Here is a 22,720-nt window from a genome sequence, read left to right as displayed (position 1 = left end):
CAATGAAGGGAAGAACGTGGACCCTGATTTTAAGACTCTGAATGGAAATTACTGTAGTGATGCAATTCACACAGTTTCAGTTAATATGCAGGATTTATTGTCAGGTGTTCAAAATTAAATATGTGCTCCAGACTGAGATTTGGCATGTTATCTCTGTCTTGGGGTAGTATCTGGTGGCTAGAGCAAAGAACTGAGAGTCAGGACTCCTAGGTTCTGTTCCTGTTTGTGCAACTGATTTTAAATGTGACCCACTCACTTGGGGCACAGTTATGTGCCATTTGAAGTCAACTGCAAATCTCCGTTTGAATTCAGTAGTGCAGGATCAAATCCTCAGTACTAGATTGTACCTTTAGTCACAGCCCTGAGTGAGGCATATAGCTGCACTGTGCCGGCAGATGTCTGAGGCACTCCTCTGTGGTCCACTTTTTCTTGAGCTCGTCTTTTCCACTTAGGTGGGAGTATGCGGAATCAGCACTTTACAAGCTGTAACATCCTCCCCCCACTCTTACTTTGCTGCCTAGCAGAGAAGGGTTGAAGCCATATATAGCTGTGTTGACACTCCACTACCTGCAAGGGTGGAAAGTCTGGTGCACAGCATCCGTTCATCCACCTATGCCTAGAGTCATGATCCACATGGTAGACACTTCATTCTTTGCATCAATAACATAATATTCAAACATTGGTTTTTTTTATACTTGATAGCAGTAAGGATGTTTTTGTGGTAACAGCCTTTGCTTTTTTGTTTTTCAGAATAGCGGTGACAAGCAGTAACCACAGAAACAAGTGTACACTGTTATCTCACAGGGGTAGCTGTGGAGCTAGGCCTGCATGGCTTTGCTATTGTCAGCTAAGTGTTCTTGGTGAGTAGTACCATCAGCCTCTAGAGATTTTATGGGCCTAAACTTGCTTGAACTGGGCTTGACTGCATTAACAGGGAATTACATGACACAGACTTTAGATGACCGGTTTATCTACTTGCAGTGTTACTTCAGCAGCCAGGCTTCCTTTACAGCTTGCTACTTAAAGACTATAGGGGTCACACTGTCAGTTGATGTGTCATAATGTAAATTATATCAAAATAAGCATAGGATTAGTGGAGAAAATGATATCACCAGGGCTTTGACCAAGTAATCACCAGGAAGGCAAAGGGGGAGGGGGGAATAGTTTTACTTTGTGTAATGACCCATCCACTCCCAGTCTTTATTCAAGCCTAAGTTAATTACGTTAATTAAGTTAATTAAGTTAAATTGTATCCAGTTTGCAAATTAATTCCAATTCAGCAGTCTCTCGTTGGAGTCTGGTTTAGAAGATTTTTGTTGAAGAATTGCCACTTTTAGGTCTGTAATCGAGTGACCAAAGAGATTGAAGTGTTCTCTGACTGGTTTTTGAATGTTATAATTCTTGACGTCTGATTTGTGTCCATTTATTCTTTTGCGTAGAGACTGTCCAGTTTGGCCAATGTACATGGCAGAGGGGTATTCCTGGCACATGATGGCATGTTATCACATTGGTAGATGTGCAGGTAAACGAGCCTTTGATACATTTAATTTAATTGTAAACTGGATACAATTTAATTTAATTTGCAAACTGGATACAATTAATTTAGGCTTGAATAAAGACTCGGAGTGGACAGGTCATTACACAAAGTAAAACTATTCCCACTCCCCCCCCACCCCGTTCCTCAGATGTTCTTGTCAACTGCTGGAAATGGCACACCTTGATTATCACTACAAAAGTCTTCCCCCCCCACCCCACCCCCCTCCGGCTGGTAATAGCTCACCTTAAGTGATCACTCTCGTTACAGTGTGTATGGTTACCCCCATTGTTTCATGTTCTCTATGTATATAAATCTCCCCACTGTATTTTTCACTGAATGCATCCGATGACGTGAGCTGTAGCTCACGAAAGCTTATGCTCAAATAAATTTGTTAGTCTCTAAGGTGCCACAAGTCCTCCTTTTCTCTTTTCATAGTTAAAACAACATTTAAAAATGATGAGAAGTTTGGACTTAAGTCCTAAGGGCTTCTGATGATACTTATCATAATTGTTGCCCCCTGTTTGCATATACAGAATCACACATCTAAGGGTGATGGTATGCGCAGGTACTATTTTATGTATGCAACTATCTGTTTGCATATGACCAAAAATATTCATTTGCAAATACTGGAAGTGCACTTTTGGGGGCCCTAAAATGAGATTTGTGAAGCATTGATTGGTGAACCTCAACAAATCTGGAGGTTGGTTCAGTTCAGAAAAGTATCCAAAAATTCAGATGCTTATTCTACCTGAGCCACTTGCTTTTGCAGTACTGTACTGAAAAAATTGTGAAAACTCCAGACAGGTCAAACGAAAATCCTGGATATGGAAATTTGAGGGGTGGAATCCAAACTGGAAATCAGATGCAAATTTTGCAGCAGGCCCATGTCCTTTTAACAGTTGAAGTCAAAACCCTGAATCTGAATATCCCTCAATTTTGAGCTTGAGGAATATTGAAAATTTTGATCCAAGTCTTAAACAGGGTAAGCCTCTCTCTATTGACAGTGGACTTTTTCATGAGACTCCTGGTACTTTCTGCTTCTGGTTAGGCTTGGATGGGGAAGTGTCCAAACGCATGGAAAAGAGAGCCAAACTCTTTTGCATTTTAGGAAATTACTATCAGGTTATGACAGGTTTCAGAGTAACAGCCGTGTTAGTCTGTATTCGCAAAAAGAAAAGGAGTATTTGTGGCACCTTAGAGACTAACCAATTTATTTGAGCATGAGCTTTCGTGAGATACAGTTGCATCCGATGAAGTGAGCTGTAGCTCACGAAAGCTCATGCTCAAATAAATTGGTTAGTCTCTAAGGTGCCACAAGTACTCCTTTTCTTTTATCAGGTTATGAGCAATCGAGATTTTACAAACTGTTTTCATGATTTTTTTAGCATTCTCATGAAAACCCTTCATTTATATTTAAATATTTCTCACATTTTGCTAGTGCATGAGTCAGACAGTCAAACTCGCTAGAAATGGATTAGAACAAAAGCAGGACTGGCTAGTCTATTTTCACTGTTCCAGATTGGAGGAATGCAAGAATGGAAACAAATACCACTTATGGTGAAAAATGAATTGGATTAAAATATTAATTTCTATAATACAGGGATTTTTATGAATAAAACAGCTAAGGAAATGTGTGTTTAAAATGTTTGGCTAAATCATCCCCTCCTCCTCCATAAGCAAGGAACTAAATACCTTCGAGATCTCGTCCAGGTGTGGGGTGTGTGTGTGTGTGTGTGTGTGCGCGCACACACGTGCATGTGTGTTGGCAGGGTATTGTCATTCCTGGAGCCCCTTCATAGGTGTTCTATCATACGCTTTCTCAGACTCTGCAGCCTGGCCCTTCGGCTGGGTGGGCCTGAGAAGTGTCTGGGTGGAGCCTGAAACACTGGTCTTGTTGTTGTTGTAGTTTGCGCTCCTGAAAATACCAATGGCTGCATGAGATTTGCCGTTAGATTTCCTGTGTGCTTGTTCCAGCTCCAGCTAAAGCCTCCTTCACACCTAGCAGACCTGCAGGGTCTGAATAGGGATTCCCCTCCCCTGAATACTCCTGGCCACCCAGGGCTACTGTGGTGACATTGTTGCTGACAGGGAGATTCTTCACTCTTCTGTTCTCAGTACTGCTCTCTGCAGATGCTCAGCCAGCCAGTGTGGAATGGATACCCAGAAGCACGGGAAAGGAGAAACAGTAGCTGGCTACTTTAGAGCCTTGCCAACTGGGAGATGAGAAGGACAGGCTAGGGGAATGGGGACGCATGGGGAAACTGGATGGTATGATGGGGGTCTCCTGTTGAGCCCCTTCTTCCCTTGTGTTCTTGTAGCTCCATTCTGTCTACCTTAGAGTCCCTGTCACTTGATCCTTTCACAGGTCCCACTCCAGTGTCAGTTTGGATCAGCCTTTCTACATTTGGATAAACCATGGGCACAGAAATCAGCTCTGCCCAGCTACAGGCTATGATAACTGCATATGTATTCTAGTTTCCAGCAGTCGTTAATATGTATGAATTGTCTCTAGGGGTCTGAACTTCTGGGCTTCAGTAAAAGTGGACCAGATGGTAAAAAGTTTGAGAACCGCTGTTACAATGGGGCTGAGGGTATGTGAGTTGGGATGGGGTTTCAAATGAGACCAGCTGGGAGATAGCTGCCCTATGGCACTGTCTTGCTATAATCCTCTGGGAATTCCCTGCCTACATTGATGCTGGCTAAGCACTAACTTTGGGGAAGGGGTTCTCTAACTGGGCTGTCATGACCACCTGCCTTTCCCATATTGCTGAGCAGGAGAAGGAGCTGAGATAGTCACAATATGGAACTTGTTGCAAGCCATTGACTCTCTCCCTTGGCTCTCTGAAATGTCCCTGAGAGGAGGTTCCAGAGAGAATGGCTGGTGGCTCCGACAGAAGCATGCTACCGTGGAGACGGTAATGTTAAGTGGTGGGAGGCAGTGCAGAGGCACGGGGTTTCCACACAGATGGTCCTGGTCTCCAGTGAATCCTTGAGACATGTGTGTTCTGTTGGCCAAGACACCTGTAAGTTTCAGGAGGATGCAAAGCTTGCTTCCCATTGAATGACATGAGAGCAAACAAGCAGTTTCTGGTGCTCTGTGTTTGGATTAACCCAAGTGATATGGGTCGTTGTTTTTAACCTAACAGTGTCCCTTTGAAAGAGGTGTGGGATGAAGGTTGAGTTTGTTTCCAATATTATCCAAACCAATTTGTCCATGTCTTCTAATTTTTGTTGTGTCCAAAAGCCCAGGACTCTTTAATTTTTTTTTAAAGGATAGTGGTTCCTTGTTCTAAGTAGGAAAACAGTCTTTTACTTGTAAGGAATTTATTATAAAATGACTAGTATGTTACATAGTATCCATAATAAAAAGCATAGAGCAATTTTAGTAAAGCTAATTTTTATGAAAAATCCAAGAAAATAATTATTTGACTCAATGCAATTTACTAAATTATTTTTGTAAATTTCAAGTATTTATTACTCTCTCACAGTAAAAATAATTGTGCAAATAATAATGAAATACTTCCAAGAGTTGGGAGTGACTTTTTTTATTTTAACTTGAAACTCAGATCAAATGTTACGGCTGTCATTGAATATTTTAGATGGAGCAAAGTTAAAATGAGGGTGAGATTCAGTTTTAAGTGACTGGATGTTAAAAACCAAATAAGTCCTTCAACTGAAAATAAATCATGTTTTGGAAGTTAAATGTCAGATTAGCACTTTTAAAAGAATAATTTTTCTTCATTGACTTTAATTAAACTCAGTATATACTCACATGAACCTGAAGATGATAGAGTAGTTTTGAAAATATAGTGTACCTTTGTGCCAGGCCTTTTTTGCTTTCAGCTCCCCAGGCAGTGAACATTACAACACTTGCTGAAGGGTTGCAGAACAGAAAGAGAGTTTAGTCTTTGGGTTTTTTATGTGAAACTGAGGAATACAAAAATCATAATCTGGATATGAAGAGCCAGTGGCAAAACCTTCCATTAGTGTCAGACCTTATGTTTTCCCACTGGGCAGTGATACTTGCCGGACCACAGGGCATGGCTGGGGACACTGATTTAGTGTGATTTATGAAAAAAAAAAGGTGCAGAGCTGCAGAAAGGCATTGGCTGAATAGAATGTGAATTCTGTTCTGGTGTGTCTCCTGCACATCATTTCATAGTTTTAGCTAGGAAAAAAAGAAGAAGGAATACCATGAACATGAGAAGGAATACCATAAACTTGCAGTAAGACTGGGTAGCAAATTAAATAGGGAAAACAAAATAATATTGAATCCATAGGCTATGGTTTTATCAACTTTTGTGTCCGAGTCTTGAATGAGCACAGCATCTTGTGTTGTGTTGTGTAAAGTGGACTGTTAACCAACAAAAAAATCAACATTTACCACTATTTCTGTATAGTTAAATACAGTACAGTAAAATAACTAGGATATCTCAGATATCATTCTATGGTAATGAATGATTACCATATGGTTAAATACATGGGGAGTTTTTTGTGGTGTCCAGTCTGAGTGGTGTTTGCAAAATGTTTTATTTTGGAACGGCCTCTTTTCTATACAAATAGCCTTTAACTTAGTGGGTACATTCATCAGCGGAAGAAATTGTCAGCATTTGAATATCTGCCATCTTCTATTTGAATTTAACCAAAAAGAACATTTGTGTCTGCAAAAAAGGCAAGTAAATGTTTACATTTTTATTGTGCATCTTTAAAGAGCTGACCCCTTTAAGTGAAGAGAATCCAGCTCCCCTGTGCCATCAAAGGTGCATCCTAATATGACCGGATTCAGAAGGTAGCATCACATCTGGGACTAATAAATAGGACAGGAGAGCAGCAGAGGGCCTAGCTTGCTGGCCTTTCTGAACCAGGGCCAGGGCGACGGGGGAAGGCTGGTGCTGGAGACCAGTAGAGGGTTAGCCAGCTGGCTTTCCTGAGTCAGGGCCAGGAGGCTGCAAAGGGCTGAGTGCCATGAGACCAGGAGAAAGGCTAACTAGCTGACCTTTCCCAGGCGGAAGTGTTTTTATTTTGTTCATATTGCTTATAAGTGTAACAATCAGTTCCTCTGCTGGAACTGAGTGTAACCAGAGTTTTTAGGGTTAACTCCATGGGCTACTGCAGTTTTATATACTACACCAAAACAGTACCTTGTGTGCAAAAATCAGGTGGTTTTTCCTCTCAATCCCTCTATATGCAATAGTAGAATATTACTGTGAGTTGGGTGTGGGGAGAGGGTAGGGTTGTTTTTAGGATCCCTCCTTAAGGTGTGGTTCTTTATAACTACAAAGCAACAGCTACAGGGTTAGAATACTCTGCCAATTTGCCTGTCCTTAGATTGCAAGCTTTTAGTAGGAGGGATTGTTCTTCATGAGTGTTTGGAAAGCATCCATCACACACTGGGTTCTACCACAAATTAAATAAGGCAAATAGTAATTAGAGAAATTTAAAAGAGACATTTCAATCAAACTTGGATTTCGCTTACTAGTGAGGCCCTATCCCACCATCCTTTGCTGGTCCCTTATCTCCATCCTGCTTCTTTTGTGTTTTTTTGGGGCTTTTCTGACACATGCCATCACCATTCTTGGCTCCCCATTCTTCCTTGCCTTCCCTTCCGCTTTCCACCTGCTTCCTGCCCCTATAGTCTTATAGTTATGAAAGAACAGTTTCCCCCTCTCCTCTTGGCATCTCTGAGCATGGCTGACAGGCCTCCACTCCCTCTTGAGCTTTTTTGGGGTAGCAGCTAGTTGGTCCTCCAACTTCACTTTCAGGGAGGCCATCAAAATGGGACCCATTCCCTGCCCCCTCCCGTTCCCTTGAAAAACTCTTTAAGGGAAAATCTCTGAGGTTTTTCCATATTGAAACAACTCTCTCATCAACATATGGTTATTTTAGCAAGACAGTGATATTGTCAGACTTGTAGGTCTTAATGAATTCCTGAAATTCCAAATATGAGAACTGAGGTTTGTTGTCAGTAATCAGAACTTGTGCTATTCTATGCCTTGCATATTGTGATTTGATATGGGTAATTGCCATTCTCCTGATTTTTTTTCTTTGTTTTTTTTTTAATCTCCGTAAATTGAGTGTAGTAATCTTTTAACAGTAACAGTTAATAGTAAACAGTCAAGGTTAAGTATCTTTTTCTTATTCTTTGCAAAACTTGACCCGAACTTACATTGTGTTCATTAGGGTTCATAGCCCAAGTTAAGTAATTAACTATTATAATTTCATTTTAGGTGTGATCCCCCCGTGACCTCTGCAAAGGCTTTTTGAAATAGAGCTACAGTGGAATTAATATCAAATAGCATTCACATACATGTATAACATCCAAATGGAGAATTAAAAGTCGTGATTAATCGCACGGTTAAACAATAGAATACCAATTGAAATTTATTAAATATTTTTGGATGTTTTCTACATTTTCAAATATATCAGTTTAAATTACAACATAGACTACAAAGTGTACAGTGTTCACTTTATTGTATCTTGGATTACAAATATTTGCTCTGAAAAGTGATTAAAAAAAGAAATAATATTTTTCAATTCACCTCATACAATAGTGCAATCTGTAGTGCAATCTCTTTATCATGAAAGTGCAACTTACAAATGTAGGGTTTTTTTTTTTTACATCACTGCACTCAAAAACAAAACAGTGTAAAACTTTAGAACCTACAAAGTCACTCAGTCCTACTTCTTATTCAGCCAATCACTGAGAGAAACAAGTTTGTTTACATTTACGGGAGATAAGGCTGCCCACTTCTTAATTACAATGTCACCTGAAGTGAGAACAAAGCTTTGCATGGCACTGTTGAAGCCGGCATTGCAAGATATTTACATGCCAGATGCACTAAAGATTTATATGCCTCTTCATGCTTTGGCCACCGTTTCAGAGGACATGCTTCCATGCTGATGACACTTGTTAAAAGAATGCATTAATTAAATTTATGAATTGTATGTTTCCTGCTCTGTTTTACCCACATTCTGACATATATTTCATGTTACAGCAGTCTTGGATGATGACCCAGCACATGTTGTTCATTTTAAGAACATTTTCACTGCAAATCTGACAAAATGCAAAGAAGATACCAATATGAAATTTCTAAAGATAGCTACAGCTCTTGAACCAAGATTTAAGAATCTAAAGTGCCTCCTAAAATCTGCGTGAAGCATGCTTTGAGAAGTCTTAAAGAGCAATACTCTGATGCGGAAACTACAGAACCCAAACCACCAAAAAAGAAAATCAACCTTCTGTTGGTGGCATCTGACTCATGATGATGAAAATGAAAATGCATCAGTCCGCACTACTTTGGATCGTTATCTAGCAGAACCCGTCATCAACGTGTACACATGTCCTCTGGAATGGTGGTTGAAGCAGCAAGGGACATATGAATCTTTGGTGCATCTGGCATGTAAATATCTTGCGACGCTGGCTACAATAGTGCTCTGTGAACGCCTGTTTTCACTTTTAGGTGACATTGTAAACAAGAAGCAGGCAACTCTTGCAAATGTAAAATGCAAATGTTTGTCTGAGTGATCGGCTGAACAAGAAATAGGACTGATTAGACTTGTAGGCTCTAAAGTTTTACGTTTTTATTTTTGAATGCAGGGGTTTTTTTGTACATAATTCTACACTTGTAAGTTCAACTTTCATGATAAAGAGATTGCACTACAGTACTTGTATTAGGTGAATTGAAAAATACTAATTTTGTTTTTTACAGTGCAAATATTTGTAATAAAAAATAAATATAAAATGAGCACTCTACACTTTGTATCCTATGTTGTAATTGAAATCAATATATTTTAAAATGTAGAAAACATCCAAAAATATTTAAATAAATGGTATTCTATTATTGTTTAACAGCGTGATTAATCGTGTGATTAATCACAATAATTTTTTTAATTGCTTGACAGTCTGTGTGTGTGTGTGTATTATTTTCCTTAGACTACAATGGCATTGTACTCCAGAATCCATCTTAAAGGATATAAATCTGCCATTAATATTCAGCTCTATTTGTCAGTCTGAAGCAGGTTGTTCTTAAGCATTGTGGGGGTAATATTTTCTTGAGTAGTGTATTATACAGTCTGAGACATGAGCAGACAGATCTTCAGCATCAGACATAAAATGTCTTCTCTTGTCTTCTCTTTAACCAGAATAAACATATCTGAGCAAATTCTACTCTTCATTTAAAGTTTAGCTCCCCTATGTGCCTTTCAGATTATCCCAAGGTATTTATAATTTACCAGATCATATTCCACACTTATCTAATTTTTGTAGGATTCCTTTCAAGGCGACATGATAATAGAACAACTTGTAGTGGCTAGTGACCTTCTCCAGCAGTAATTTCTTCCTTTGGGCATTGAAATTGATTTTTCTCATCCTGACATGTGAAGATTCAAAGGATACCCCTTGCCCCAACTCCCAAGAGCATATAGTGGCATCAAAAGCAGAGCCCAAGAATGCTGTAGCTTTTAGGGCATTAATTGTGGCAACATCAGGAACATCAGAAAGAGCAGAATGAGTTTAGGCAGTTCCCCTCTGTGCTGTGACACCACAGAGTTCAGAAACACTGTGCACTCAGGGCTATGTTTTGACTTTAAAAGCCAAAGCTGTTTTTGGGTGTGTGAAGATGTAGCACCTGAGTGATAGTGGCTGGATGTATTCTGCATGTGAAGGGCAAAGGCAGACAGAATACCTTCAGTGCCACAGGGGAGATTCACCAAGCAGCTGCATTCTGGCTGCGCTTTGGGCAAGCGGAGCCCCTATAGTATCACTTGCACAAAGGCAGCCGAACTCTTGCCCTAATAGATTTGTTGTTGAATATCGCGTTAAATGCTCTGTCCGTGTTAAGATGTGCATAGTCCCCTTATGTGGTGAGAAAAGGAATTTTTGAAACCAAATCTGAAATCCATGCTTAATTGTATAGTGTAAGAATTCCACATGAATGTCAGCATGCAGTCAGACATCTGAAAGGTTCCTTGTGTGAGTGCAGTACCTTGCAATCAAAGCACTAGTTTATCATGTGGCTGTCTAGAGGGATAGTTGGAGGAAAAAAGATCTACACCTGTAAGTCTTTGATGCCTGCAAATCCATTTCTGGCTGTATGTATATAGTGCTAAATATTATGAACTTTTGAAATACAACATTGAAGAAAATGAAACATAATTTATCAATAAAACAGACAATTGCTTAGAGGTATGAACTTTTATTTTCAGGAAAATATCTCAAGTTCAAGAAATACTAGCTGGATCAAATATTATTACAGGAAAACAGGCAAAGTACCTTTCATTAGAGAGGGCTGCATTTTATTTTTCCTTTGACCATATGAAAGGGGAGTGAGAGGTAAGGGAGCATAAAATAAAATTGTTACTTTAGAAAATGTTAAGTGAAAGTATTTATCCTTCATTAAATAAATTTTTTGGTGCCGTATATGGTGCTGGAAAACCAGGTGTGCCAGCCCTTGCCAAGTCTGTAGGTGTCAGCTGAGCACTGACAAATTCATAGCTGGAAATTCATAGCTGCATAGACCAGCCCACCTATATATTGGTGGTGTTCAAGGTAAGTGTTAGACTTGTAAGAATGTGTTTAATGTTTAGATTCTATAAAATGCTTGTAAGTTGCTGCATGCATTAATCTTACTTGTAATACCTATATCCTGCTATAAGGTAATATGTAAGTTTTGCTTTATAATTGAAAAATGCCTGATCTGATTTGTGTACCTACACAGGAAGAGTGGTCCCATTCCCGCGCCCTCCCTGGCCCATCAGGAAGTAAATGGGCCATTGTAGGACAAAGTCTTTGTTGATTGTCTCATCCAGCCATGAAGAAGTGATGTTCAGGAGCTCTCCTCCCTTCAGTTTAAACTCTGAGGGAAGGGTGTATAAAGATGCTCACAAGAAGAAATGGTTCTCTCACTTTGCTTTTTGGACTCCTACAAGGGCTGGAGCTAAGAAGCACAAAGCAGAGATCCCCAGGGTCAACTCCTAAAAGACATTAAGTGGACAGATTATTATATCTCTGTCACCTTTTGGAACCAGACTGTGACTCATTTGTGCTTATATGTTGCCTGCTTTAACCTGTAAATAAGTCTCTCATTTCTTTTTCCTAGTTAATAAATCCTTAGTTTGCTATAGGCTACCAGTGTTGTATCTGGTGTGAGATCAGAGGTACAAATTGACCTGGGGTAAGTGACTGGTTTCTTGGGACTGGGAGCAACCCGAACATTTTGCAATTTTTGGTGCAAGTGACCATTTATCACTAAATCCAGCTTGCCTGGATGGATAGATTTGAGTGCTCTGTGACTCTATGGTAAGACTGTTATAGTGATCCAGGAGTTCACACTTGTTATTGGGTTGGTGAAATCTAATTATAGAACATGCCACCAGTTTGGGCTGTCTGCACTGCTTTTTGACAGCCTGCCTGAGGTTGGCACTCATGGTCATGAACCACTCCACACAGCGTGACATTGTAAATATGCTAGTTCGAATACTTTTGACAGAAATAGCTACCACAGAGCTTATGCAGGCAATAAAATGAAAATCAAAATAATTTTTTGAAGGTTTCACTTTGGTTACATGGGTTGTGATTATGTGAATAATATTACAAGCTAAACAAATGTTTTCATTTGTGTTCTTGTTTCACAGTGCACAGCCTGCGTTGGGGCTTAATAATAAAGTTCACACACAATGCAGGGGTCTCCAAAACAGGGTTCTCCAAATGTTTTGATTAGAGGAATAAATAGCTAGAGGGTGCTTTTTAGATTAGGAAGTTGTTCTAACAAGACAGAACAAGCTAGATTACTCCCTCTTGCAGAAAAGTCTCCAGACAGGACCCTGCTAGATAGAAAAGTTCTTGAGTCCTCTGGAGACACAGGGCTTATACACATTGTCTCTCTATGCCCTCCTGTCTCCCAACTCTCCAGCTTTTTGGCACTGCTGCATCAAATGACTTTCCCTCACTGCCACTCCCCTTGACCTACCATGGAGTGGGTTTTCCCTGTGTGGAAGTGTCCGCAGATAAATGGACTGTTATGCTGGAACCCACAGCAGGCTCTCCATGGAGGTGACTGACACCCCTACAACCTTGCATGGAAGGTGTTCTCCAGCCTTTTCATATTGGTGGAAATGACTAGGCAACAGAATGATTGGGCACAAGAGAATTTTGCTATTCATTCCAGTGGGGCCAGGATTTCACACAGGGAATTCATGACTATGATGAGAAATAAATTAATGTTCTGCATATTTAACAGAGTTGAGTTAAAATATTCCCTTTAATGAAAAACAACGTTTGCTTGGGCTGAGTATGTATCCCTGGTATGTTTACTTTCCTCAACTACTGATTGGAGAGCAGTCATGGAAACAGTGAATTTTTTCAGTGATTATTAGTGAACATGAGTGGAAAACACATATTAAACTGGAGGAAATAGAAGTATTCATCTAGAAACCTGACTTTGGGAGTTACTCACCCATTCCAGGAACAGAAATAATACCATGTCACCTCTATGCTATTTACTATATTTAAATGTTACTATTTCTTTGCCATTCCAGGCACTTAGTCGCTATTCAGAAGGGGACCAGCGTAGCAGACTAGCAAGTTACATTATTGCCTTTCAATGTTTACAGGTTTATAGGCAGTAAAAGCAAAGCAGTGGCAAAAAATTATGCAGGATGTTTAATTTTAAAAGCACTTAGATATTGTACATTTGTTGCTGTTTTGACAATTTATCCAGTTTATAAATATATTAAATTAATTTAAAAATAAGTAAGCAAGTAACAAACATGATAGGTCTGATGTTATGAATCCTCCTCCATAGTACCACAAGCCAAGTGTTTGCACCTAAGTCTGATTAAGAAGTTAACATATTGTGGCAGTAATTCAGAAAGAACATCCTTCTCTAGTTTTATTTGTTTCATGTTAGCTTTTCATGTACATAAAAAGGACCTTGCTTGGATGCTCATTCTGTGCCAGCAATTAGAACTGGGAGGAATGGGGTCTGTTATGGGTTACTAGGTTCAGACACACTACCTTGGGAGTTACCCTGCTGAAATGTAGTGCACACATTCTCAAAAAGGTATTAGCAGGTTAGAGGGAAAAGTAAAACTTGCAAAGAGGTGGAATTAGATAAGTGGTTGTCTCTCCTTCCATTGAGAAAAGTGTGATACAGCCTGAAGTGAGTCTCTGATTTATTGTCCTGTTTTACCTTTTCCAATAGAAAGATCTTTATTATGAAAGATATTTTCAATATCTCACCTTAAGGAAAATTTATTTTTGATCTATCAGATTGCTATAATGCCAAGGTGATCTAACTTTGCCAAAATGCTAAAATATCATCTTGGCATTTCCAGAGGAGAGAACATAGCCAGAATCAAGAGAGATGTGCCATACAAGCATTACCTGGAATGGTTCTTCAGAAGACCATGACTAGGTTGATTGGTTTCTCCCCTGCCCCTTGATCAAATGGTTCAAAAGTGGCACTTCCACAAATGAAATTATAACATTAAACACCTTGGATGGTAAATAGGACCTTTGAGATAACATCCTAGGAATTTTGTTTATAAGTGGACATGCCCAGCATGACTTTACTGAGACAAACAGTAGAGCCATTACTAGGCTGTGCGAGAGGGGAGGCTGAGCAAGAAGTCTCCCATAGTAACAGTTCCTGCATTCCTTAAGAGCTTCCCAGCCAGGATGCAAGATGTCAAAATGGAGGTGGGCAGGAGGTGATTCATGTCTCTGTCTCCCCTTGTACACCACACCCAGTGCATCTGTGGAGCTGTTCAGCACACTGAGGAGCGGTTTGTAACAGCTGGCCCAGAGTTTTCACCCTTCATGGTTCCCTGGGGCTCCACACAACTCCCTAAACCAGGGGACTGTCATGGATACCATGACCTAGCTTTGTAAGGGAAAATATATTTGAGCTTGAGATCCACTCCCAGCACAGTACAGCAAACAGTAATGCGAAAGTATGAGTCTGAGAGTTTATAAACCAATGTAATTTTGGGGTTACTATAAAATACTTGGACTGACAGTAGGTAGGAGAATTCAGTAATAGAATTAAAGCTATGCATGCTTCTCTTAACAACATACACACAGTGATTAGAAAAAGGCTTCTGTAACCCACACACCTCCTGGGTGTGGTGTTCTGTCCCATCTAGTGGTACCGAGACCACTTAGAGAGAGAGAGAGAGAGAGAGAGAATTATGAATCTGCTCTACAGCTTTAGTTAATAGCCAGTTGGCTTTTAGCTCATGCAGTGGAGGCTCATGCACTGAGCTCCAGAGGTCCCAGGTTAGATCCCACCCACCAACGACCGGGGACTGTCAGTGTTACACCTCAACAATGAGTTGTGAGCATTCCTTCATTCTGATTAATAAAACTGAAGATATAGATGCTTCTCAGTACATTCAGCACAGAAATAATCACATATCAGTGAAGTGTAAGATTCTGCTTAACATTACTGTTAATCAGAAGAAAACTGATCAGCCAATACACAAAGCATTGAGTAGAAAAATGAAGCAAGGGAAATATAAAATGTATTCTTTAGCTGTAGAATAGCTACAGACCAGTGCAAGGACCATAAAGTATACTAGAATAAGGAAGTGAATTTGTACGTTTGTAGGCAAAACTTCGTTATAAATAGTTACATGAAAAATGATGGAAGGGAGATGGCAAACTAAATGGATGAATTAAGCTGCATGTATAAGGTTTCATCATAGGAATCTAAACAGCAGTCATTAAATATAATTTTAACAAGCTCTCAAGAGCAACGGGATAAGTAATTGAAGAGGCAACAACCCATAGGGGGGCTGTAGCACATTTTTTCTTCAGTGATCATGACTGGACACTAATTATAATGGTCAGTAACACCACCCTGTAGCGCGCAGAAGAGTTTCACAACATCTTTACAAGAAAATGTCATGAAGGGGAAGACAAAGGCAACTTTGTGTATGAAAGAAGGGGTAGACAAAGAAAGAGTGATACAAGGGGGAAGGTGGCAATAGAACCTTCTGAAGAAGATCCAAATAAATGAAGTTAAATGAAACCAAGATTCTTCTGTTCAGAAGGGACAAAAATAACAAGGAGAACCTGCATCTCTATTAACTTCCTCTTGACAGTTGTCAAAGTATCTGCAATGCTAGGTTTTATTGAACCGAGATTATTACATAGGCTGTAACAAAAAGTGCAGCACAGATAAGTAAAGTTCAGCATATCCATCTGCCATGTTGGAGCTCACTCTTCCTCCTGCCACATTTAACCCCTTAATGCACCCTCTCTGCTCCCTATTTATGTTCACCCTCTTTATAATTAACATCCCATAAAGTTACACTCCTGCAGTATATTTAATCTCAACTCGCTGCACTGTAACCATTAACCCTCTTTATGTAGAATATTCATTCGGTTTCTGTACAGTAGCGCACCTTATTACTTGTGTATGGCATGTATCAACTACAAGCAAGATCTAGAAGTGCTGCAGTCCTTATCAAGAAGTTTGCTAAGTCAGGTTCCAGTGAAGGTCCATTCAGTTCCACAGAAGGTCATGTTAAAGTGAGGATTCTGTTATGCTTCCACATAAACATATTCAAAAGACTAAGAAAGAACTCTGTATCACCACATCTTATTTCTTTCTGAGAAAATCTTCTGAAAACTAAAGTAATGGGAAGATGGAATTAATATACTATAAAATAACACCTAGACCAAATACATATTTTTTCAGACTACTGGTGCATACGTACAAAAGGGTCAGATTTTAAAAAGCAGCCTCTATTTTTGCACCCATATTTACACAAATTTTGGGCTACTGTTATTTGCAGGGGAAAATTAGGTCATTTGCTGTAGATTCATAGATTCCAAGACCAGAAGGGACCATTATGATCATCTAATCTGATCCGTATAACACAGGCAATAGAATTTTCCCAACATAATTCCTAGAGTGGATCTTTTAGAAGAACATACAATCTTCAATTAAAAATTGTCAGTGATGGAGAATTAGGCAATGTTACTCTCACTTACCCCTTGGGCCCACAAATTAATTCTTTGGTGTTTACATGCTCAGTAAAGACCAACCTTAAAATTTGGCCCCAGAGTCAGAGCTATACAATCAGTATCTGATGAGCTCTTCAGTCTCAGTCTTTTTTCCCCTCCTCCCTCAATCAGCTTTTGTCCCTGTCCATACTCATATGTCTTTTTGTGGCATCGCTGAATTGTGAGACAGGAGCCACAGCCAACAGTTCTAGTGGTCCAATCTGGAACTACACCTCTCATTTCAACTTTCCCTTTGTGCAAAACATTTTAACATTTTTTAAAGTGATCTTAGAGGATTTAAATATTGCAATGCATTATGTAAATGAATCCCAATGCCAAAAATATGTCCTCTTTCTTTTACAGCCCAACACAGAAAGTAAGGGCTTTATATGCTTATTAATTAGTTGGGGATTGGTCCTGCTTTGAGCAGGGGGTTGGATTAGATGATCTCCTGAGGTCCCTTCCAACCCTGATATTCTATGATTCTGTGATAATTGTGGTAGAATACGAAAACAAAGGCAGACAGGAATTTAGAGGAAGAAAATATTCACAGGGAATCAGCAGTAGTCTTGTGCAAAGATCACAAACCTCAATTAATTTGGAGAGTCCATAAAAATGTCTAGATATTTATGCAAAGAGAGCAAATGTTAAATTAAAGTATTTGCAAAAGATTTTCAGAGTTCCTTGAATAAGGGAGTCCACAGCTTTATGTTTCTAAAAGATTCTTCAATCTGTTTTAGAATTTGCAGGGTTTTGTGAAGGAACTGGTTGTCATAACGGTAAAATTAGTTGTGTGCCAGATCCATTTTCACTTCTACTTTTCCATCCCCACCTTTTATGGAATTTAAGAATCTTGGTTTTTTTGCTTTAGCTTTAGATATCTAAAAAAGACATCAGAGAAATACAAATGAAGCCACCATTGAGAAACTCAGAGAGTGCTTCAGTTAATGATGTCATCCTCCCATCACTGTCATGCTCCATGACCTGGTGGATCCAGTCATTGGTTTAGTGTAATGCAGCGGGCAGTATTGATGGTGGTCTGGAACATAAAATTAGCTTTTTGATTACTGCCAGTGAATTTAGAGGACTTTAAACTCTTGGGCTAATGAGTTTGCACACCAGTATTATTCTGATAAGCAGGGCTGGCTCTAGGTTTTTTGCCACCCCAAGCAAAAAAAAAAAAAAAAAAAGAAAAAGGGTGACCGGAATGCCGCCCCTGGAATTGTGCCGCCCCAAACATGTGCTTGCTTTGCTGGTGCCTAGAGCTGGTCCTGCTGATAAGGCCCTTCAATTTCTTGTTCAGTATTTAAAACATTTATTTCCAATGGGTAGTGCTTAAGGAATCCATGTGTACAACTATGCTCCATTATTTAGATAATTTCTCCTTTCTTAGCCCTGCTAAGCTTGACCCTTCTGCAGAGATGAAGGTAACTACTACGTTATTTACTTTCCCAAGGATATAGCTAGATTCTACAATACCCATGAAGATATTGGAAAATCAGTCATCTATTTTGAAAGCACATGAGTAAAGAAGATCGTTGTGAGGCACATACAGTTAACTGTACAGTGTGGTTATTTCAAAAGTGATGTGTACTGTATGAGATTTGGCAGAACCTGTTTTCCAAGTGGCAGGGGCTCTAAGCAAGTTTTACTGACATTTAAGATTACTTGGAAAAATCTTGAATGTAGGTCATGTTTTGGGTACCTGTTCAGCTGTGCACTGCTTTTTTACCCTCTCATAATACAAGAACATGGGGATATTTAATGAATCCAAGGGAGCTATTTTAAAAGTGCTAAAAAGAAATATTTTTTTCACATGATGCACACTTAGCCTGTGTGAACTCTTTGCCAGAAGATATATTTGAGGCCAAGGGTTTAGCGGGATTAAAAAAAGTACATTTATATGGATAACAAGAAAATCTAGAATTGTTACAGTAAGTGTTAAAAACTGAGGTTGGATGAGACACTTCCATGTTTTAGGGCTGAGCCAACCTCTAGCTATTGCAGGGGTCAGGAAGAAGGTAGCTATCTACTGCAGGGGTTCTTGCACCTTCCTCTGAAGTAAATAGTATTGGCACCTGTCAGAGACAAGATACTGAAGTAGGTGGGCTGCTGGTCTGATCCTGTTTGGCAATTCCAATGCTTGCTGCAGATGGACAAAAACTTGAGGAGGTGTGTGTCCCTGGAGCAATGTGGCGAAAGCTTCTGCTTAGTAAATAGAGGAATGGGAACAGATTTTGCTCCAAAAGCAAAGTTGCATCATTCTGGTGTTCTGCTGAACTACTCTGGGCTTTTCACCAATAGTATTCTTAATAGAAAGATGGCGTGTCCAGCAAAAGTATATGCGATTCTACAGGTTTTAAGTCCCTGGCCTGAAATGAATCAAATAAACCAGGCACCTCTTTAGGTCTGTTTGGAAGAATCTTGGGTTCAAAATGGGCAAGTGCGAGATTGTGCATCATTCTTCTACTGTGTCGTCTGCTGGGGATGGCCATGCACTTTTTGCCGTGTAAACTTCTTAGAGAAAAGAAAAGGAGTACTTGTGGCACCTTAGAGACTAACCAATTTATTTGAGCATAAGCTTTCGTGAGCTACAGCATCCGATGAAGTGAGCTGTAGCTCACGAAAGCTTATGCTCAAATAAATTGGTTAGTCTCTAAGGTGCCACAAGTACTCCTTTTCTTTTTGCGAATACAGACTAACACGGCTGTTACTCTGAAACCTGTTCTTACAGAAAGGATATATTGTTGTCCATAAATCATCATGTACGTGAATGACTCTGTAAAATAGTAAAAATGAGAGTTACCTGCGGTGGATTTACAAAGCATTCACAGACATTCTAAAGTTTATAAAACCAGTCTAGTTCACCTTATTTTAGGGTTCAAAACATGGATAGGTGCTCAAAAATGTTTGCAAAAATTTTGGTGAACAAGAGCCAGTTGAGCCATGAATCCTGGCTAGCTTTTGGTAGAAACATGGTAGTTTCGCCTGAGTTTCCTTCAAAGCAGCAACTTCAAGTGAGAGTCAGGGCATGCGAATCCAAGGTCATCCAAATCAAAAGCAGAAGTTATTAGAATTTATAAATCATACTAAAATATTCAGTTTTTATTTAATCTACATGTACTTCAAGCTTTTTATAGAAAAGTCCTGTAGAACTGAATAAAGCCAATAGAGTTATTTAGAAACATTAATAGGGTTCTATAGAAATGACTCCAAAAATATACAGGACAGTATAGCTTTGTGATAAGTTTTCTGAACTACTACATAGAATTATATGTAATTTAAGTAATTTTGTATACAGGGAAGTAATTTTGTATACAGACGTAACTGAAATTCTATGTTATACAGGTCAATTTAAATGATCTAATGGTGCCTTCTGGCCTAATCCATGACATCTCTTCATTACATTTTATATAGTAGTCCTATAGAAAAGCTATCTTTTTGTTAAATTCTATGAGACTTTTTCCACTCGTACTTCCTTTTTCTATCAGAGTGTTCTCCACAGCCTGCCTTCTGGTGCCAAATGGAAAAAGATGGATTAGAAATATAACTTCTGGAAAATCCATGACTGAGGGTGAAGTAAGAATGATGGATATCTATACTTCAGCTGAAAGGGTAAAAATTTGATCCACAGCACTGGGCTGGACTTATGCGTGTGACAATTATGAAAGTAACAGATATCTGTGTGTTAACTCTATACTGTAAGATTTTACAAAGTTCTAACCCTGTTTTTCAGAGCTGTCCTTTTCTTATGAAGGCAGAAAATCTTGGGATAAAGCTATTTTTTATTTAGATTGCACAGTCTCCACCATTCACAATTTAACAAGCTAGATTAAATATAGCTATTTATTGAGTGTTCAGCATGTCAGATAACTTGGAGGTTAAATGTTGCTATTGAGTGTAATTTTCAACAGACTGTTTGTTTGCATGAAGCAGAGAAGAAAACAATACAAGCACAACACATTCAAGCTTGATTTTGTATAAATATGATGATGATTTTAGCTTTTTTGTATCTTATAGAAAAAGATAAACATTTTGAAAATGTAGTGACCGTAGAGAATGAATCTCATGTTTTTTGTGCAAAATTTGCTTTTTGCAATTTAAATTATGACTAAAAATATGTGTATAAAAACTGTCAAAAGTGAACTTAAATAGTGCCTTTGGAGGATGCTGAAATTAGTTTTCATTATGACCTATTTGTAAATCATTTGAACCTAATAACTCAAGCTGAACATGTAAATGTGTTTTTGTTTTTACTGTAGAGGTGAGGTCAGCAGAAGTCCGCAACAAATATGATTGCTTAGGTGGAGGTGACATGATTTACTTAAATCAGGCAATTTCCCCATTAAAGCATTGAAGCCTCAACTCATAAAGAGTCTCTTTAGCAGATGAACTATAATGTCTCCAAGCATTTGTCATATTAGGTGATTTGAAAGGAAAGAACAATTATAAAAATGAATGTAATTCTCTGAAGAAAAAAACCTGCAGTCTTTTGCAGCAGGGGATGGTTAATTTTGAGCAGCAAAAATAGGGTTTCTTCACAGCAATATAGCTTCTGTATAAATGTTGCGCAGCTTAAATATAAAAATGTGCAGGTTCCTACTGTTGGGTTAGAGAGCTGAAGGGATGAGTTGTTTCAGGTCCCCCTCTCCCCCCTTAAAAAGAAATACCATTAATAGTTGTTTTTTTTTCACTAGGAACAGCTGAGGTACTATAAACTGTGGTACTGTTAGGGTTTTTTTTTTTTAAAGTGTGCTTCTTTCAATTAGCAAGGATTATTAAACTGGCAAAATTTTAAGATGCTGCTCTAGCTGCTTTCCGGCGTTATGAGCTGAGCCAGAGGCCACACAATAAAATCTGATTGATTAGCAAAGAATGTAGTTACAGTAACTGATGTCTGATGTCATTTTATATGCATTCCATGGGCTTAAAGTGACAAAAACAAGGAAATTCAAGAGTTCAAGCTGGAAGTCTAAGCCTGTTTCTGCTGTTGCTTCCTATAGAAGGGAGCTCCGTACAGACATTTTACATATTCTTGCGTATGTTCTGTTGATAATGCCCATAACTCCCATTAAGACTAATGAGAGTTATATTCAATGGATGAGATAAAAATCCACCCCCATGTGTGCTACACTATGTAAGTACAACCGGGCAGGTTAAAGGCAGAGTTTTAATCTCAACTTGGAAGGCTGCAGCTTTACTTTAATGAACACCCATGATATAAGAGTACAGAGCAGGAGCACTTGAGTGTATGCTTCAGAGGTTGCTGCACTACAGTTGTACAGGCTGCCATGTGCATTCCCCTCATGTTCAGGTCTAGCTCCGCATGATGCTTCTAGGAATTCTGGTGCGGAGCTGGACCTGAACAGGAGGGGAGGAGTTCACAGGGAAGCCTGTAAAAGGGGTCGCTGCTGTTGATGTTAGAGCTCCCTACTCTGAACATGCTGTCAGCCCAAGAACTGAGTTTGGCTCTATGCAGGGGGCTTGTGGAAGGGGCCTTCCCTTTTACCACCTTATGTACTTGAGCAGGGCTATACACAACGTAGCCCTGGGCCTCTAATGCTATTGTTGTTTTGATTTTCTGTGTGAATGGCTGGTGTGTTTGTTTTTTGTTTTTAATTGCTGGAAGACCACAGAGAAACGTAAAAGTTTATGGGAACTGACCTAAAGTATTACACAGGCAATTGTGCCAGTTTGGAAAATTTTAAACTGTATGATTTACCTGCTAAAACCATAACGGCTTGTATGGAGTGATTGCAATCAATCATGCACATAAAGCAAGTGCTCAGTTAGGGGATGATATGAGAATGGCAGAGGAATTAAAACCTCCTTCACAAGCATATTTTCTTCAGAAAAATATACTCCGGACCCAAGAAGGAAAGAGATGACCATCGCTGTAAAAGTGGGTGAGAGGGTCAACTGTAATATCCTACTAGGATGGTCTTCACCATCCTAGCAGGTTCAACAGAATGCATGTAAACAAATCATCCAGTCCTTAGGGTGTTCACTCAAAGATACTGTATGAACTGAACAGTGAACTACTTCCAGAGCTGTCTGGGTTATCACAGAAGCCAAGTGCCATGGAAAAAGGCTCATGTAGTACCTGGTTTAAGACCTTCAACAGAATTCAGGCTAGGAACTACAAACCAGTTAGTTTCTCTACCAGGTAAGCT

This window comes from Chelonia mydas, chromosome 12 (genome assembly GCF_015237465.2).
Source record: "Chelonia mydas isolate rCheMyd1 chromosome 12, rCheMyd1.pri.v2, whole genome shotgun sequence".
NCBI classification, from domain to species: domain Eukaryota; kingdom Metazoa; phylum Chordata; order Testudines; family Cheloniidae; genus Chelonia; species Chelonia mydas.
The sequence above is the reverse complement of the archived record's forward strand: the minus strand, read 5'-3'. Positions refer to the sequence as shown.